The sequence below is a fragment of the Schistocerca americana genome, chromosome X (assembly GCF_021461395.2).
Source record: "Schistocerca americana isolate TAMUIC-IGC-003095 chromosome X, iqSchAmer2.1, whole genome shotgun sequence".
Lineage (NCBI taxonomy): Eukaryota > Metazoa > Arthropoda > Insecta > Orthoptera > Acrididae > Schistocerca > Schistocerca americana.
Genome location: NC_060130.1, coordinates 414,003,984 through 414,020,929, shown reverse-complemented (window position 1 = coordinate 414,020,929; position 16,946 = coordinate 414,003,984).

Here is a 16,946-nt window from a genome sequence, read left to right as displayed (position 1 = left end):
CTGTGTTGTTACTCACATATTTATTCACTTCATCTAGTACTACAGATGATCGAGACTCCGCAATTTAACAAGATCTTGGAGTATATAATTCTGCAGTACTCACCTTAACTCCTTCGTCACAACTACGTTCTGCATCTGCACAGGTATTATCATTTTCCCTTCACGCAAACCTCTCCAAAAACCGTGTATTTCTTATCCCTGGAGAAACATATCGATTTTCGTTTTTAGCCAACCAGTAGTCTAATTCATTCTGCCTGTTCTCCACATGATCTGGAGTAGCTCTACTGCACAAAGCTATGTTCTTTCCCCCAACCTTCGTTTTTTTCGCTATATCTGCCTGATTTGCCTCCATAGCTGTTATTTCCTTAGACATTTTTCCATTGTTTGTTCGCGACTTATCTAACAGGGACCCTAATATCTGCAACGGTTCTCCCACGGTAGCCCCTGTGGTATCGACAACAACGTGATAAACCCTCTTTCTATCACACATCCTCTGTTCAATAAACACAACAAAGGTCAACACCAGCATAACTAAAATGAAACGATAAGAAGAATAATTAAATGTAACACTATCGCAATACTTCTCAACAAAATTCAGCTTCACCTGCTGAAGCGCTACACATGGTTAACAACTTATACACTTCTAGACAATGAGCCACAACCCATGCTCGTAAGACACACTGCCCGTAGGCGAAAACTAACATTCATATTTACACCCCTTTATAGCGCTGATATTACTTGCCACATTTCAAATAAAAAAAATTAACGTCTGGCAAAAGGTCAATCGACTGTCCATGATAAGTGCACTCCAAAATTACACAAAAAATCTCTTCAGTGGCGAAATTGCGTTTATCGAGGCTACAGTTGCTGCTGCGATGTGATGCTGCGTCCAGATGCAGACGCCCTTGTCGGGAATGTTGATTCTGCTGCTCACACTTCTGTCACCAAACTGCAGACGCCCTGGGTGCATGACTTCTACAGATGCTAGATTGATATGAGACAGTGGGTTGTTCTCGGGATGTTGACAGGTGATTTTTCGTGTAAACATCATTATTCATCAAACATTGTATTAATGAACAAATCATTATAGTCGTGGCGACACTCTCTAATTGCAACGTCCCACAGGAAGTGTGCTGAAGACAACGAGTGTGAAACAAGCAAGTGGCCCGCAGCCTACTCCGTTGTCAGCCACTCAGCGTGAATGCTGATATGAGGTGTGTGTGGCAGCGTGTGCACTCTCTGCATGCAGCTTTGTAGCTCAGAGCAGATTGCACTGGAAGGCACGGAATCCCGACATGGACTCTGTAGCGAAGGGCAGCTCTCAGCAGTAGTGGCCATCCCTGCAAGCGGATGGAGACTGCGATAATACGCCCACACAGGCGAGAGTGGGTGGGCGTCTGCACCTCCCTGATCTCGAGAATTTACCCTCCGGGGTAGGAGGCTGGCACAAACTGGAAGTAGGCCTTAGGCCCAGAGGTGACCCGCCGGCTGGAAAGTGCCAAGTCCACAGCAATCTACTTTTATCCAGTAGTAGGCCTGCGGTTAATGGAGTCCAGGTCACAAGGTGGTAGCCTGTAGAACTATGTCGAATCGTGGACCTGCGAAGACCTCCCTCCGTAGCTTGCACCTTCCAGATTGCATACGTCTAACTAAATCTGAGATATAGAAGAGATACTGAATTTAATTGATGAAAGGAGGAAATATAGAAATGCAGCAAGTGAAGCAGGCAAAAAGGAATACAAACGTCTCAAAAATGAGATCGACAGGAAGTGCAAAATCGCTAAGCAGGGATGGCTAGAGGACAAATGTAATGATGTAGAGGCTTATCTCACTAGGGGTAAGATAGATACTGCCTACAGGAAAATTAAAGAGACCTTTGGAGAAAAGAGAACCATTGCATGAATATCAAGAGCTCAGATGGAAACCCAGTTCTAAGCAAAGAAGGGAAAGCAGAAAGGTGGAAGGAGTATATAGAGGGTCTATACAGGGGCGATGTTCTTGAGGACAATATTATGGAAATGGAAGAGGAGGTAGATGAAGATGACATGGGAGATATGATACTGCGTGAAGAGTTTGACAGAGCACTGAAAGACCTAAGTCGAAAAAAGGCCCCGGGAGTAGACAACATTCCACTAGAACTACTGACAGCCTTGGGAGAGCCAGTCCTGACAAAACTCTATCATCTGGTGAGCAAGATGAATGAGACAGGCGAAATACCCTCAGACTTCAAGAAGAATATCATAATTCCAATCCCAAAGAAAGCAGGTGTTGACAGATGTGAAAATTACCGAACTATCAGTTTCATAAGTCACAGCTGCAAAATACTAACGCGCATTCTTTACAGACGAATGGAAAAACTGGTAGAAGCCGACCTCGGGGAAGATCAGTTTGGATTCCGTAGAAATGTTGGAACACGTGAGGCAGTACTGACCCTACGACTTATTTTAGAAGAAAGATTAAGGAAAGGCAAACCTACGTTTCTAGCATTTGTTGACTTAGAGAAAGCTTTTGACAATGTTGACTGGAATACTCTCTTTTAAAATTCTGAAGGTGCATGGGTAAAATACAGGGAGCGAAAGGCTATTTACAATTTGTACAGAAACCAGATGGCAGTTATAAGAGTCGAGGGGCAAGAAAGGGAAGCAGTCACTGGGAAGGGAATGAGACAGGGTTGTAGCCTATCCCCGATGCTATTCAATCTGTATATTGAGCAAACAGTAAAGGAAACAAAAGAAAAATTCGGAATAGGTATTAAAATCCATGGAGAAGAAATAAAGACTTTGAGGTTCGCCAATGACATCGTAATTCTATCAGAGACAGCAAAGGACTTGGAAGAGCAGTTGAATGGAATGGACAGTGTCTTGAAAGGAGGGTATAAGATGAACATCAACAAAAGCAAGACGAGAATAATAGAATGTATTCGAATTAAGTCGGGTGATGCTGCGGGAATTAGATTAGGAAATGAGAAACTTAAAGTAGTAAAGGAGTTTTGCTATTTGGAAAGTAAAATAACTGATGATGGTCTAAGTAGAGAGGATATAAAATGTAGACTGGCAATGGCAAGGAAAGCGTTTCTGAAGAAGAGAAATTTGTTAACATCGAGTATTGATTTAAGTGTCAGGAAGTCGTTTCTGAAAGTATTTGTATGGAGTGTAGCCATGTATGGAAGTGAAACATGGACGATAAGTAGTTTATACAAGAAGAGAATAAAAGCTTTCGAAATGTGGTGCTACAGAAGAATGCTGAAGATTAGATGGGTAGATCACATAACTAATGAGGAGGTATTGAATAGAATTGGGGAGAAGAGGAGTTTGTGGCACAACTTGACTAGAAGAAGGGATCGGTTGGTAGCACATGTTCTGAGGCATCAAGGGATCACCAATTTAGTACTGGAGAGCAGCATGGAGGGTAAAAATCGTAGAGGGAGACCAAGAGATGAATACACTAAGCAGATTCAGAAGGATGTAGGCTGCAGCAGGTACTGGGAGATGAAGAGGCTTGCACAGGATAGAGTAGCATGGAAAGCTGCATCAAACCAGTCTCAGGACTGAAGACTACAACAACAACAACAACAACAACAGTTACGCTGGCTTTGTGTGTACTTCTTTTGCCAAGGCATTCATTCGCGTAACATAGCCCTAACAGAACCTACGGCGCGGAGGTAAAGTAATGGAACTACTTGGGTGCAATAATCCACGTTGGACCCTCAGCTGGCCCGCGATGCAAAAGCCATGGCAGTTTCCTTATTTTATTCAGTAGCCTCTAAGATGAGTGGTGGTGCTACACATCCAAATGTCTCTTCAGCACAGCTATGCCAACTTACAAGTCTTGGTCACTCCCCACAATATTTCCCCCCCCCCCCCCGTCCCCCCCAAAACTTCATGCCATTACCATTCAACTATTCCTTGATGTCTTAGCATCTGTCCTATCTGGCGATCCAATCTTACAGTCAAGTCATACTATAAATTTATTCTCTCTCCGGTTACATCCAGACACATCTCATTAGTTATCCGAGCTGGTCTCAATCTTCAGTATGCTTCTGTAGCAGCACATTTCAAAAGTCTATACTTTCCTCTCATACACACTGCTAATCGTCAAGGTTACGTATCCACACAAGAATATTCTCTGGACAAACTGTTTCAGAAACGTTTCTCTAAAACTAAATTTACACCAATGAAATAAAATCCCCACACCACCAAGAAGCTGTGCAAGATCAATGAAAGTTAGTAGGCGTGTTTCTACATCTTAAAGATAGCGTCTATTCAAATTTCGAGGCACTCGCATAAGAGCGAGATTAGGCGCTGCAGTCATGGTCTGTGCGGCTGCTCCCGGCGGAGGTTCGAGTCCTCCCTCGGGTATGGGTGCGTGTGTTTGTCCTTAGGATAATTTAGGTTAAGTAGTGTGTAAGCTTAGGGACAGATGACCTTAGCAGTTAAGTCCCACAAGATTTCACACACATCTGAACAAGAGCGGCATTAGCATCGTCACTGCGAGGATGCAGATCAGGTTTGCTTTAAATATGTGCTGTAACGGTCGTGAGCGTTAGTTAAGTTTGAGATTGGACGTCGTGAGCTGATGTTAATCAAGAATGTCTTTAAGACGACGAAGACACTAGTATCAATAACGTACTGAGCTTCAACGAAGTCTTGTGAATGAACTACGAGAAGCTGGATGTTCCTTCCGCGATACAGCAGAAAGCTACGGCAGGAATGTAGTCACTGTGTGTGATTACTAGCAGTGGTGCTCTCGGGAAAGTAGTCACAAGAAGACCGGACTCCCGACGGCCAAGTGGCACTATCGAGAGGGAAGACCGTCGTGTTCGGCATACGGCTGTTACACATCGTACTGCGTCTTCAGCAGCAATTCGAGCAGAAATTTGCACCTCACTGACACAACAAACTGCCAAAAGTCGGTTTCTTCTACGAGGGCTCCGAGCCAGACGTCTTGTAGCGTGCATTCCTCTGACCTGTGACCACCGCCGTTTGGGACGTAAAGCGAGAGCTGATTGGAGGGCAGAGTGAAGGTCTGTTGTGTTTTCTGATTAAAGGCAGTTCCTCCTCGGTATCAGTGATGAACTTGGGACGGTTAGAAGGAGGTCAGGTGAGCTCCTGCAACCAACTTGTCTGCCGTCTAGACACACTGGACATAAACGTGGAATTATAGTCTGGGGTGTGATTTCGTACTACAACAGGAGCGCTCTTGTGGTTATCCCATGCACCCTCACTGCCAATTTCTACGTTGGTCTGGTAATTTGATCTGTTTTGCTGTCGTCCATGAACATTATTCCATGTGGTAGTTTCCAACAGGATAACTCTCGCCCTCATACAGCTGTTGTAACCCAATATGCTCTACAGATTACCGACATGTTGCCCTGGCTTGCTCGATCATCAGATCTGTCTCCAGTCGAACACGCATGAGACATCATCAGATGACAACTCCAGCGCCATCCACAAACAGCATTAACCGTCCCTTTATTGACCGACCAAGTCCAACTCCACCCCACAAACTGACATCCGGCACCTGTATGACACAATTCATACATGTTTTCATGCTTTCGTTCAACATTCTGCAGCGGTTATTAGTGTGCCAGCATTTCACATTTTCAGTGGCTTTCATCGCAGTTACATTAACCTGTTAACTTGTAACGATAGTCACTTAAATATATCCCCTAGAGAAATGTAATCCCGAAATTTCATGACTTTACATTACTTATTTCTTGGTGTTGGGATCTTTTCTGTCAGTGCATATTCGATTCTAACAAATTTCTTTTCTTTAGAAACGTTTTGTTACTATGTCCAGTCTTCATTTTACGTCCTCTTCACTTCAGTCTCCCTAACATACTTTTCCGGCCAAATAGCAAAACTGTTCTACTTCTTTTAAGGTCACATTTCCTAACATAGAACCTTCAGCGTCTCCTCATTTAATTCGACTACATTCCGTTACCCTGAATTTGATTTTAATTTTTACCATCTAACCCCTTTTCAAGACAACATCCATTTCGTTCAACGGCTATTTCAACCTCTTTACTCCGTAGAACAATTTTTTAAATTTCTCCTTCGTTTACTTTGATGTCTCCGCAATGTACAGATTGAATGACATCGGCGTCTCACTCGTTTTCAACTGCTATAACGTTTTCGTATCCAACGATTCTTATAGCCGAAATCTGTTTTCTGTACAGGTTGTGGATAACCTTTCACTTCTTGTATTTTATCCCTGCCATTAGAATTTCAAATAGTTTATTCCACTCTGCATTATTAAAATCATTTCCACAAATGTGCGAATGTGTGTTTGCCTGCTTTCAATCTACTTTATAACATCAGTAGTAAGGAAAGTATTCCCAAGTGTCCCGTATTTCTCAGGAACTAAGGCTGATCTTCACCCAGAGTTGGCTTCTACTAGTCTTCCCACTCTTCTGTAAGCTGAGATTTACGTATGCACATAGAACAACTTCTATGAAAGACCTTTACATAATATTAGAAACACATTCTGCCCTCAAGAGGTATGATCACTTTACTGTAGGACCTGGAACTTACCGCCAAGTATCTTAACAAAATCGGACTCTGATTTAACGGGGACTGAATCTACGCAGCAATCAGAACGCTGGAATATGTTTGGCGCTATATTCACGTCAGAAAGATCACTTAAATATAAAGAGCTGTAAAAAGGAATGACTTCTCAATGTTGCGTAGTTTAACCGAAGAAGCAGATAAGTTTTTAAGGAACTGTCGAAACTGGTAAGTTTTTTATCTTTAGCTTGGTCAAGATCTTCTGTATTGTAGAAACGTTATGATATGCTGAAGATTGCAAACCCGGCGGTATCTGTTTTGAAGTACAGTCAAATTCTTAAGTTTAAACTCGTTATGCAAAATTCAATAATAAGTATAACCATCATTAACACGTGTCATCTTGTGTAAGCAAGGACGTAAGAAAACTAAAAGGATCGAAATCTGGATTAAATGTTCTGAAGGTAGAATATTTAGCAAGCTGTGCTGCTAATAACATGTATGATAAACAACAAAAGTTAATGGCATGTTCTAGATTTTAGGCAGCAGTCCTTAATGTATACTTGCTACGAATAAAAACAGTATGAGTTCCGTAAGTTCAAACGGAGTTGAACTTTCAACGAAGACGTGCTTCAACATAGAGACAAGGATGTCGATGAATCTGCATGCTCTCTTATAGCCATCCAGAGAGGATCTGAGTACGTAACATATTAGCCACACTTAGTTGTGAATGTTCCTACTCTATCCAGTCGTTCCAAACACAAACTCGTTATTTGTTGCGGTATGACTGGTACAAGACGAAATGGCCCGCTGAACAAACCGGTTTCTCGGGAAACCGACATTCTACCCAGTTTGAAGTGACTCATATCACAATACTGCACTTCATTGACTTCATCGAGGCTATTTGACTCTTTCTCGTTTCTACTTTGTTTGACAACTTTTCAGTAATTAAGCTTGGCGTCGCACAGACTTTTCTGTCATACTTTATTGGGTTTCGTATATAACCTCTCCCTGAAATTTACTCGCTGGCTGTTGGTACACTTTCTTGCATATTCCACAAGTTTGGATTGAGTTTGGTCACTATTTCTGAGACCTGCTACTTTCAGTTCAGCTATTAACAGTTTTAGGGCAATTCTGCTTGTGTTACATCTACATTAATAGACGCTCCAGTACGATATTCCTACGTTGGCGTTATTATTCTTTGAATGCACTGCTGATTCCTATTGTTTCACTCTTATAATTTACTTAAAGACCTACAATTAAGTTTAATCTACGAATTTCATCTATTTCAGCAACTGTCTCCCTTTTGTTTGCTACTATGTCATCTACTGTCCTAATTTGACAAATGTGATGTCAAGCAATTATCAGTTTCTTTTTTGTTTCCTCGTACTGGAATAGTTTCCAATTTTATCTCGCATCAAACTGCATTGTAATTCCCCCTTATTCTCTCACAGTTATTACCGAACAGTTTCATCTAGCTCAACACACATTATGACGTTATTATTGTCATTTACTTGTAACTTGTACCTTCCCTGTATTAGCTGATCTGTTTCTTTGAGACTTTCCCCTCCCTTTTTCGCACCAATAATATATTATGCTACTTATATAAGTACCTTTGTTATACGACTCCCCCTTCTGTGTGTGTCAGAATAATCTTTATTTTCTTTAAGGTCCTGGTCTTGTTGCTTGATTGAATCTACTATACGTCTTGAGACCTTCCCAATTTACAGTTGTGGGTTCTTAAATGATAATTTTGTTTGTCTCTAGCTTCACATTTATTTTTACTGTGCATCTTACTATTCTTTGATTGTTTCTAACTATAGAACGGCTTAGGACCATAAAATACTTCGTTGTATGATAAAATGTAGTCCGTTTCACATATAGCTGCACTTCATCTTTGACAAACCAACTTTCTATCAGTATTCCTTTTTATTAACAGCAAAAATATTGTTCTTCTCAGTAAATTCTAGTGATTTATTAGTTCCGTCTCTTCTGATATCATAGTCAAACGTATCCCACTGACGAATTGTTCCTTAGCTTTAGTCGTATTTTCACTTTAAAATTCTCCAGTGTCAGCTTGTAGTGGGAACTCCATCATTTGTCATCTTCTCTACTTCCACATGAGACTGTACACCAGGAGGAGAGACTTGAATTATTCCCATATAACATTTTTAAATAAATCTTACTGTTGTATCTAAGGTACCCTCTTTTTATCCACTTTTTGAAATAAAGAGTGAACCTAAGCTTCCTTCTTGCAATTTTCGCCTATAACAAACCAGTTTATGATTTAAATTTTATTTATTGTTTTCGGATTTTTGTCAAACGTCTAATAACATTACTATTTCCAATTTGAAGTACAGGTGTGTGTGCTCTCATTCTATGGCATATCGAGTAGCTTGGGTCTGTTGGTGTCAGTCTTGTTCTACAGAATGATTCAAATAGTTAAAACGGCTCTGAGCGCTATGGGACATAATATCTGAGGTCACCAGTCCCCTAGACTTAGAACTACTTAAACCTAACTAACCTAAGGACATCACACACATCCATGCCCGAGGCAGGATTCGAAACTGTGACCGCAGCAGCAGCGCGATTCCGGGCTGTAGCGTTCGACAAACTTTCATTTACACGGTATAAATTACACCAATACATTATCATTCTATCGCGTACTCCTCAATTTGCTCAAACTGTTCATATTTCTCTTTCACAGATATCTCTAATATCTCAAACACTTGAAATATGCTAAATTGCAATTTCGGGAAGTCTACATTATATTAACGGAATTTCATATGAAAGGTTTCTTTGATAAGTATGAGTCTATGACAAGAGATCATTTAATCCAATCGATTATCATGGCTTAACAAAGCTCAGAACGTAATGATACCGTCAGTCAAAATGTGTGGAATGCGCTGTCACTAGGAGTAAACTGAAATTATCAATAAATTCGCGGAATAATGAAAACATGAATAAAAGTCAGTTATTACCTTAGAGTAACTTTCCCCGTAAAAATAAATGAAGCCAAATGCCAGAGAGACGGAGCGACGTTCAGAGAGACATGATACCGCACTGTTTCCACGCAATACCTCAAGCTACAGTAATTTTGCACCTTCCACCCTCAATGTACGTTGATGCTGTAACACAGAAACATGGCGCAATCTACTGTTTAATAAGAAAGGGCCAACTCATAACCAGTTTAAGCGCTTCCAGGCGGGACGACACCATAATGAAAAACAGTAAACTCACATTTAGGTCCAAGTGTACTGTCAGAGGAGCACTGGATCGCTTCTCACCTGTTTTCTTCCAGTGAAGATGCGAAACATCAAAGAATCAGCCGCTTTCATCAAACAAGAATGCGTTGAAGAGCTTGCGAATTTTATTGTAGACATCATTACAAAGTTTTTCGTGCACTGATAATTAGCTCTGGAAAAATAACAATCAATCCACAAAAAAATCGATAAAAGTGATAAACACTACTCAGTTTTTGAAATTACTTTGTTTTGATAGTCAGTTTCCAAGACATGGCAGATTTCTAGCATGGATTCTTGTCTTTTAAAGGCACGTACAAATTTACTTAAAATCCGTATCCAGAAAATGTCTCGGCATTCTAAAGTTTTCGGCAAGTCCTTGTAATACTAATAAAAATGTTATGCAGTACAGAACAGTGTTGCACCTTGGAACTCTTTCGTATTTAGAGAGCTCTGCAACAGAGGTTTATTATATTTTCTTGTTCCATTTTTAGATGATATATTCACTTTTTGTGACCCACGTGATTAAAAAAGTTACTCAGAAAAAGAAAGGGTTTTCCAGATACGTAAAACTGTTTCAATATCATGATAATCTACCGAGGAACAGATACATTACACTGCGTTACGTTAATACTTGTTCCGTACATCATGAATACGACATTTCGTTTGTTGTTGTTGTTGTTGTTGTTGTTGTTTCTGTTGCGTCTAGAGGACGCTCAACATAGCGGTCATCAGCGCTCGTATGCTGACTGTGCAAGGCGAATGGTGCTATAGCACATAAAATGAAGATAGCCTAAATACAACATAACACCACATACGCTCCCTTGTACTCTTTCTACATACACACACATGACTTCACTGACCGGTACAATGGAGAAGCAAGTCAAGGCAGTCCATTACAAACAATAATATTTAATCTGGACAGTCACTAAAAGGCGAGTCCAGAAAAGAAGATCGGTGGATCATAAAAATAGTAACTGGATGAGCCAGTCGCCCTTCAATATACTAAAAGCTTCGATGTAAGAGCTTAGGTAGAAGGGAAGACAAAACACAAAATCGTAAAACACATATCACATTCGACTAATTATCACCTAAAATTGAGGGCAAGCCCGTCGGTCAACCAGCTGGAACCCTCTCGTCATTATATAGAATAAAGTCGGTTAAAATGTGGCGAACCATAATCATCACACCACATGCATCACGTCTGAGAAGGAAGCCATGGGTCAGGGGTCTGTGTCCTATTCGAAGTCGCGTTAAACAGACTTCACGACTTCTAACTGGCCGGGAGGAGGTGCGCCGTAGGGTCACAGTCTCTTTTATTCATCGCAACTTATTTCCCGTCACGCCCAGCCACTCTTCCTCCCAAAGACGCATGACAGACGTTCGCAGCAGTGACAGCTCACCGTGCGGAGGGATAGGGCAGTCAGTTACGTTGGGAAGGGTACATGCCTCCTTGGCCGTGGTATCGGCAAACTCATTCGCACGGATACCCACTTGTCCTGGTACCAGTACAATGAAACTCCCTTTCCTTGTCTTTGCAAGTGCAGGATGGCGTCGTGGATGTTCTGAACAGTTCTATTTGCTGGGTACATTGATTGGATGTCCGCGGATCGCGGGTTCGATTCCCGGCGGGGTTGGGGATTTTCTCTGCCTTGAGATGACTGGGTGTTGTGTGTCTTTCATTCTCATTCACTCGCAAGTCGCCATCGTGGCGTTAAAGAACTTGTTTAGCGGCGGCCGAACCGCCCCGCGAGGGGTCTCCCGGCCACCAATGCCATACGCTCATTATTATTGACTGGCTCGTCTGCAGCGCAGTAAGCGATCCAGAGCATATGTGGAATTTGGATCTACGTTCATATTTCATCTGGCCCACAGCTTTAAAAGTCGCATAGAATTCGGCTGTAAGATAGCAAACGGAGGAGAAAAGACGTAACAGTCGACAGCATCCTCCTCTTTGAACCCATCTATGTGTACCACGTTAGAGTTCAAATGACTCTGAGCACTATGGGACTTAGCATCTGAGGTCATCAGTCCCCTAGACTTAGAACTACTTAAACCCAACTAACCTAATGACATCACACACATCCATGCCCGAGGCAGGATTCGAACCTGGGACCGCAGTGGTCGCGCGGTTCCAGACTGAAGCGCCTAGAACCGCTCGGACACATCGGCCGGCCCACGTTGTATTCCTGATACTCATTTAAAATTATAATAAATTTATTCTCAAAAACGTGGTCTGGAGTGAACAACTTGTTGCACTTTGTCAAATCTAAAATGATATTAGATTTCAGTAACAACCAGAACGGAGCTTTGCACCAACCATCCCTGTGTATGTTTGGCGGAGACACTTCCAGATCCAATAAAAGCTGTTTTGCTCGTATTCCGAACGGCTTCATCCCTCATGGACAAGTGCGACAGGGAGAGTTGTTCTAACGATTCACAGATATTAATATCTGCAGGGAAAGCCAGCGAAGTCGGAAACGACAGGGGCTTGAGCGCCTGTTTAGGCACAAGGAACCGCCACCGAGGAGCTAATGGCGGTTCCCCTGCCCCTTCACACACGCTCAGTATAGGGCTCGTCACGTAGGTTTCTGTGGCCAATCTGGTGTCCTCATGGTGTACGGAGTCCAGCATCTTTAAATATGTTGGTAGTGCCGAGCCATGAACCGTACAACCATAATCAAGACGTGATCGCACGAAACCCTTACAGAACTGCAGCAGGCAGGGTCTATCAGCACTCCGATTCTTCCCATTATTGCAATTTATGATATCCAGCGCTTTAAGGGCTCTTGTTTTGTGCACCTTGAAATGTGGTAGCCAAGTAAGTTCGCTATGAAATAAGAAACATAAAAACCACACTGTCTCCTTAAAATGTAAACCAGTATCACGCAGCCTTAGTTCCAGAGGTGTAAGAAGAGAAAGATCACGGTTAAAATCAAAACATGCTGTTTTCTCTGTGGATAAATTAAAACCTGTCCAAACAGACCATTCTTCCAGACGCTTAAGTGTCAACCGTAACTGACGAGAGGAAAATATGGAACTAGAAGTGGAACACAAAATAGAAAAATCATTCACAAGCAATGAGCACTGCACAGGACTCCCAACTGCAGTCGATATGCCACTGCTCGCAACTCCGAACAAAGTCACGCTTAAAACGCTCCCCTGTGGGATACCATGAACCCGAGGAAATCTGTCAGAAAGATTATTCCTTATTCTGCACCGAAAACAGCGTGCAGCAATAAATGACAGCAGAAAAATGGGGAGGCGGAGGACGAAAGCTCCATTCATTTAGCTTACAAAGTATATTGTGTCTCCACGTAGTTTCGTATGCCTTTTCAATGTCAAAAAAGATGGATATTAAATTCTGTTTTCGTAGGAATGCCTCCTATGTATCCGCCTCCAGTAGGATGAAGTTATCAAGAGGGGAACGATATTTTCTAAATCCACACTGGAAACGACTGAGGGGTTTTCGAGATTCCTGAGTCCAGAAGAGGCGGGTGTTGATCATCCGTTCTAGCGTCTTTCCTATATAGCTGTCAAAAGCGACGCTCCGATAGCTGCCTGGGAGTGTGCGGTCATTCCCTGGTTTAAGAATAAGGACCATTATGGATTCCCTCCAAGTGACAGGAGGTTCCCCGTCTCTCCATGCCTTATTAGAGAAATCGACTAAGATTTCCTTAGATTCAGGCTCAAGGTTCCGTAGCATACGATAATGTATAATGTCTGACCCGGGAGCGGTCTCGCGAGCTGCAGCTAATATTGTGTCCAGTTCCCACATGGAGAAAGGGAGGTTATAGACCTCGTCATTGTTCGAGACGAAATCAAGACGTCTCCTCTTCCGAACTTGGCGATAGGGGTGCAAATCTGGAACTGGACTCGTGGACAATGTTGCACTGTAAAAGTACCGCGCCATGGTATTATCGATATCTGTGGGCGTTACTTTCAGGAATCCATTGTCGTTTATGGCAGCTAATGGACATGACATCCTTTTCTCAGATATCTTCCTTACGGATTCCCATGCTACAGTGGAGGAAGTTGACCGATTAATGGACTTCAGAAACTCGTGCCATGAATGCTTCTTAGTCCCCTTCACTGACCGTCCGGCTTTTGCTCTCGCTTACAGAAAGACTCGAAGGTTCTCTGCTGTTGGACGATGTTGAACCTGCGCACCGCTGTTCGCCTGTCCCGTATAGCTCAACGTCACTGATCGTTCCACCAAGGAACAGGTTGCCTTCTGTTACGGCTTGACGACTTAGGCATAGATGCATCAGTGTCGGCATGGATGACATCGGTAATGTGACCCACGCAGCCGTGGACGCTGTCTCAGTGCTAAAGCACAGCCAGCTGGCTATAAAGGGTCCAGTTCGCCTTGGAAACCTGCCAATTGGGTCGTTGTCCTTCAGGCTCCACCCGTTGTAAAAGATAGACAGTAATAGGAAAACGGTCACTGGAGTGGAGGTCTCTGCAGCTCCGATTCGACAGAGTCTGCGATAGCAGGAGAGAAAACTGTCAAATCAATTGCGGAGAATGTCCCTGCTGCTGTTCAAAAATGTGTCATGGAGCTCGTATTCAGGAGACAAGTGGTGTCAGATTGTAATACACTTTCAACCATTCGTCCCCTTGGGCAGGTGGAGACACTACCCCATAGAATATTATGGGCATTAAAATCCCCTAAGAGTACAAACGGTGATGGAGACTGGGCGATCAGCTTGGAAAGTCCCCCCACCCCCGTCCATCCAGTGGTGCCTGTGACGAAATATAGAGGAAACAGAAGGTTACCTGAAAGAACACAGAATGCACGCTGACAGCAACTGCCTGTAGTGTGGTGATTGTGGTTACAGGGAGGAGTAAAGTGTGTCATGGACGAACAGTGCCACTCCTCCCTGACCTCTGTTGTCATGAAGGTCATCTTTTCGATGTAGACGATAACCCCCAGACACGGGGGTATCGGATTCCTTGAAATGTGTTTCCTGAAGACACACACACACAGGTCTGGTCTGTATGAGAAACCTTAGTTCATCCACGCGAACTCTGAAGCCGTTTAAATTCCACTGCAGGATGTCCATTAGCTGTTGAAAGGTTGTCTTTCCTTCCTCTTTGCACCTTGGCGGGGAACGCGAGGTCATTGGTGTTGGACTAGTAGGACTTGGTAGGTCGCCAATTGGAATCACATCCACTGCCAAATCGTTAATAGCAGCAGTAGCAACCGGTTTCACTGCCGCTGCTTTATGTACTATTCCATTGGACTTTGACCTGGTCTGTGTGCCGGCTTTCCCTTGTTGGACTGAAACATGGGAAGTTCCCTGAATGAGTATAACAGTCGGTGCAGGTGAGACAGTTGCTGTTGGGGACAATGGCTCCACATTGTAAGTCTGAGAAGTCTGTGTAACTGAGGCTCTGGCAAGCGCGGTGTTACTAGAGCCTGAGTGTTGGCTTGTGCAGCAACAGGAGCACGTGTTGGTAGTGGCAGTTGCCACTTCCCTTTATGTCGTCACACTAACTTTAACTGTTGGCTGTTTCACATGCAAATGAGGTAGCGAATGATGGGGGCTGCATTTTAAACAGCTTTTCTGTTTCGGCATATGACACGCGACGTGTAACTTTAAATTCTTGATTTTTATTTTCGTCCCTATAGATGGGGCACTCTCTACTCCAGACTGAATGCGAGTTAGAGCAATTAACACGCATTGATGGAGATGAACATTCCACATCTGGTTAATGAACTGCTTGACCACAGTCACCACAAGTAGCACGACCATTACACGCAACTTTAGTATGACCAAATCTTTTACACTTGAAACACGGCATGGGATTTAAAAAAATTAGTGCGAACTGGTAAGTGTAAGAAACCTGCCATAATGTGGCTGGTCAAGTCTTGCGTATTGAAAGTTAGAATGAATATAGGTGTTGTTTCAAGCTGCCCATTCATTCTCTTCTTCACATTTTGAACTTCGGTAACACCTTCGTCTACCCATTCCCGCTGTAAAACACTAAGTCCTCTTCCATGAGGTCTTCACATATTTCCACCCCGTGGCTGGAATTTAAGGTTCAAAAAATGGGTCAAATGGCTCTGAGCACTATGGGACTTAACATCAGAGGTCATCAGTCCCCTAGAACTTAGAATTACTTAAACCTAACTAACCTAAGGACATCACACATATCCATGCCCGAGGCAGGATTGGAACCTGCGACCGTAGCAGTCACGCGGTTCCGGACTGAAGCGCCTAGAACCGCTCGGCCACCTCGGCCGGCCGGAATTTAAGGTTTTATGAAGTTACAAAGTAATAGCGTATTCAGTCAATGCAGTTGCTTTCACAAGTGGCCGTTTCAATCAACAATGTACCATTACGAAACCTTTTTATTGACTTCAGACCACTCGCACTCGTAATACCATCTAAACCTCTCTGGGTGTAGAACGGGGACACGTTAAGCAAAGGTGTAGTCGGCTCTTTTAACTGTCACAAAAACATTTTGACACACCTTTGTCTTGTCACTATAACTGATTCTGCGTTTCTATGGCGTATGCTCAGGAGTGGTACCCTCACGGCTTCTCTTGTTGGGATGGGTAACAGTGCTCACCATTGGCCCACCCAATCCACTGGGAGCAGTTTTTGAAGAATTAAGTTGCTCCATGGTCATCCCACGAGTAGCTGGGGAACGGATGTCCACCCAGACAGAGCCCTGCTTGCTTGGGTAAGCCTTGTAGAACTCAGATGCGGCTGGTTCCCGAGACGTCGCCCGCTTACGACTGTTCCTCTCTCAACAGCCATGCATCCCATTACTGCGCAGAACACCTTTTTTGAAGTTTTCTTTTTCCGGCCCCATTGACACACAATATTCCATTGCCGAACCGCACGGTTGTGGTTGAAGCAAGTCCAGATGTTACAGTGACAGATAACAGGAGGCGCTCACCAGTCCCCAGCTCGGGGAACCCGGGTTCGCTTCGTAATGATGTGCAACTTGCCACTTTTCTTTACACAATACAGTTTTATTTTTCAGTTACTACTTCAAATGATTCAAATGGCTCTGAGCACTATGCGACTTAGCTTCTGAGGTCATCAGTCGCCTAGAACTTAGAACTAATTAAACCTAACTAACCTAAGGACATCACACACATCCATGCCCGAGGCAGGATTCGAACCTGCGACCGTAGCGGTCACGCGGTTCCAGACTGAAGCGCCCAGAACCGCACGGCCGCACC